Raw genomic sequence first — 4518 nt, 5'->3', positions numbered from 1 at the left:
CTCCCCCAATCAAGTCCCCCTCCCTCACCAGCCCAAAGAGCAATAAATCAGGGTTCCCTGCCCTGTGGGAAGTCCAAGGACCATCCACCTCCATCCAGGTCTAGTAAGGTGAGCATCCAAACTGCCTAGGCTCCCACGAAACCAATAGGTGCAGTAGGATCAAAAACCCATTGCCATTGTTCTTGAGTTCTCAGTAGTCCTCATTGTCCGCTATGTTCAGCGAGACAATGAGGCTTTTTCAGACCCTGGCCAGCTGGCGATGAAAAGAGACAGAGACAAAGACAGAGACCCACATTGGAGCACCGGACTGAAATCTCAAGGTCCAAATCAGGAGCAGAAGGAGAGAGAGCACGAGCAAGGAACTCAGGACCGCGAGAGGTGCACCCACACACTGAGACAATGGGGATGTTCTATCGGGAACACATCTCTCATTCTTTAAGAAAAGAACTCATAATGAGTTGCCCAATGAAGTTTATTTTATTAGTCTAACCGACACCGTTCCATACACAGGAATCCTTTCACTTCCCAAACCCTTTTATTAAATCCTTAATAAGATCTAAAGTTACAAGATGAGCCAATCAAACTTTAGCAGCCATAGATTATAAATTTCATTTCGAAATCCCAGGAGAGATGGGATTAGAACAGTAGTAAAGATCAACCCATGACTGACATTGCCTCTGCCTTTCTCCAGATACATCAGGTTGTAGGCAAGCAATGATAGCCTTGGAGACAGGATGATCAGGCATGAGACCAGGATGAAGTAGGCTCTGCTAGCCATATTGAACAGTAGATGTCTTTTTTTTTTTTTTTTTTTTTTTTTTTTTTTTGGAAGCAAGTCAACAATCTCTACTAAATAACACAGAAACTAAAATTCTGGAATGAACAGAGCACACTTGATCTTTTGCAAGGCCTCTCTGCTCTTCATTTCTTGGTGTGTGAAGGCTATCTGAGTCCCAGACATGCTCAAATATTTCTCTTCAGGGGATTAGATAAACCCTGAATCTCAAGGGCAGCTCTGGTTCTGTTGAGGCATCCTTGTTAGCAACTTCTGCATAAAAATTACCTTTTTACTTTCTGCACGTAGATGAGGACTAGCTTATGTTACAAGTGCCTACCTATAAAAAGTACTTACCTGCAGACTGAGATCAAGATATCATGCTGGGCTAGGAAGAGGGATGTCTTTCATATACAATAGGGTTGAATAGAAATTCTAGGATGGGTGAAGAATGGGAGTGGCAAGAAGTGTCAGAACATTTTCATTGGACACTGAAACTCAAAACCTGGCAATAGTAACAGCTCCGTTCTGATACACTCTGGGAACTGTCACAGATGGGGTCCTTTTCCCGCACCTAGGCTGGCAAACTTCCCAGGCTAAAGACTATTTCTTTCCTTTCCCAGAAGCAAATAAGTGCTCAAGTCCCTGAACAGCCTAGGTGAAACCCTTCCAGAAACTCAAAAAGTCTAATTGGAGCAGGAGAGGAAAGAAATGTCCTGCGTGCTTCCAGAACAGGGCCATCAGTGGGGACAGGGACAGGAAAGGCAGATGCAGCAGGATATGTTGTGAAGCATCCCTGCTTGAGACAATGAAGAAAATAGTTTAAACTTCAGATTGCTTACATGCCTTCTTTCGATCGACGGTATAAACAAAGTGATAAAACCGAAATCACTGGGACTTCCTCACTTACTGATCTGCTCACAAAGTCAGCCTCCTGTGAAGCTATCTGTCTGCCTGGCCTTGTGATTTCCCTCTTCTTTTCAAAGGGCTGAGAACTTTCTAGCAACTAAAAAGAAGTCTATGACTGTCTGCCATGGGTGTATTTTAAGAACAGTAAACATAATACCATATTTTATAATGACTCCGCAGGTAATTTCATAATCTTCCTACCTGCACCAGCTGTACTGTCCTTGCATGATCTGGTTTGGGGATTTTTCTTGATTCTTTTTCAGTAATATTTTCTTTTTTAATTAAAGAACAAAACATTCTCCTCCAAGATTTTTTTTTTCTTAAACACTATGATTAGGTTACAGCAAAAATGGGTTGGAATAGTCAAGTAAGATTTTAGAATTATCTAGTCCTTTGTCTTTTGATGAAAGCAAGAAAGAGTGCTGAGCATTTGAAATCTTTAAGGTGATGAACTTGATGTCAGATGGTGGTGGCACATGCTTTTAATCCCAGAGTAAAGTGACAAGTAGAGGCAAGTGGATCTTTGTGAGTTCAAGGCCAGCCTGGTCTACGAGAGCTGGTTCCAGGACAGGCTACAAAGTTACAGAGAAATCCTGTCTTGAAAAACAAACAAACAACAAAAAAAGGTGACCTTGAAATGGACACGTGTAAGCCATTGCATAGCTACAAAAGTTATCAGTGCACAAAAAACAATATGGGAATCTTCCAAAGAAAGATTTTTTTGTTCTCATTTTTTTTTTAGAAAAAAATCTCTTATTTGTTAATTACATATACATCTATGCAATGAGATAAAGTTCAAGATGTTCATCTCTATTTTCAGGTTCTTGGACCAATGAACTATGTAAAGCACTACAATAGAACCATGGTAGACACAGGAATTTGAATGTGTGGCAGCCAATCTCAGTTCTGTCAGCCCAATATTACACTCTGCAAATGTCATTCTGTTGTGTCAGCACTACTCTTGCTCTTTTAATGACAGCCCCATTCTGGCAGGAGTGACATAGCATCTCAATGTATTTTACTTTGCATTTCCCCAAAGCTTAGGGATATTTAACTTTTTTAAATGTATCTATTGGCCACTGTACTTAATCCTTTGGAAAATGTCTGAGCATTGCACTAGTCTGCTTATTGATTGGATTTTTTTTTGGTATTTCGGGGTTTAATTTTCTTAGACATTTCTACATTTTAGATACCAATTCACTGTCAAGTGCATGAATGGTAAAAAATTTTCTGCTATTCTTCAGGTTGTTTCTTCAGTCTACTAATTGTTTCTTTTCGTGGGAGAATTTGAAAAAAAAATCCAAAATTGGGAAGTGATATTTGTGAAATGGAGAAGTTTCTAGAAAGAATATTGGCCTTAATGCAGCACCTTTACTCCAAGTTTGCACAAAGATATGTACAAGTTACCCAAATCTAAACTAAAACTAAATCCTTTAACAAAGTGGAAAGTGTGTTAAGACTTAAGTTACATTGGAAATACATGAATCAAGATCCAAATTACTGAGTACTCAGGAGGAACAATAAAGGCCTGCAAAGAGGCACAGGTCACAAGTGTGCAGTTGCAAAGAGAACCATCATGGAGCAACAGCAATTCATAAAACCAATAAAAGAATTTAACAAATATAACTGACTACTTATCAGAAAGTTATTTTCCAAAGATCTTCCTTAACATTAAGGAACATTTTAATATATACATATATATGTATACACAAAGTACAGAAGTATGTTTATACATTTGCACATTAATTTGAAGAATTGGCTGAGTCATTAAAGTAGACATGCCCTATACTATTTTTTTTTAATGTAGAGGAAGTTTAAGTTCCTATACACCATATTTGTGATATAACAAATTTCTTCAGGCATTTTTGTTGTTAAATTCTATTGAAAGAGTTTTGATCATATTTTGCCATCCTTATCAGCCACCTTCAGACTCTGTATAGGCAAGAATTGGCAGTTTTTATTTGAGGTAGAGTCAAGAGTTAAGGCTCACCCCCAATGACAGGAATTCTCTTCACGGTTTCTGAGTGTTTTTTTCTTCATTTTCCCAACACAAGTCTTGATTATTCTCAAGTGTACCTTCATTTTTCCTTTCTTGATTACTTCATCTTTAATTTGCACAATTTCCTGGAAGATGTTTTCTTGCTCTCTCTTTTTTTTTTTTTTTTTTTTTTTCAGGATCATGGGAATTGGACACCTGGGAACATTTACAAAAAAGAGAATTTCAGCTTTGCCTGACAAAAGGTTTGTTCTGATGGCAGCAATCTAACTTTGTGCCAGCCCAGTCTCTACTTGGAGGACTGTTTCAGAATCTCCCCCGGCCCACCCACCTGCATGCTTTCCTGTCCTGGGTTGCTTGAGCAGTCTGTTCTCCATGCTCTTATCTGCCCTACCAGACATTGGCTGGGCACTGATTCTTCTTCCTCATGTGTTATGAGACAGACTTTCTCCATCTACTCTGTTGATTCTTCAAGGTGGACCACAAGTAAGAGAATGTAAACAGGGTTATCTAAACCTTCCTCCTACATCCATGTATTTTTCTAACTTAACAAATAAGACATTTTATTGTTGTTTATAATAATTAAGCCACATTCAGTTTAACAATTTTGCACAAGATCTCAATCCTTCCCAACTCCTGTTCCTATTCTTTCATCTTTAACTTTTTTGAGATATACTTTTATACTATAATATAAGCTGACCTGGAACTCACTAACAGGCTAGACAGGACTCAACCTTAATATAATCTTGCTGATACAGTCTCTTGAGTGCTTTGATTACAGGCATGAGCTACCATAACTGGTTTATTAAATAAGTTTGATGAACTATGTCTAATGTAT

The sequence above is a fragment of the Alexandromys fortis genome, unplaced genomic scaffold, assembly GCF_014885135.2.
Source record: "Alexandromys fortis isolate MF-2015 unplaced genomic scaffold, M_Fortis_MF-2015_v1.1 scaffold_105, whole genome shotgun sequence".
In the NCBI taxonomy this organism is placed as follows: Eukaryota; Metazoa; Chordata; class Mammalia; order Rodentia; family Cricetidae; genus Alexandromys; species Alexandromys fortis.
Note: the sequence above shows the minus strand (reverse complement) of the source record.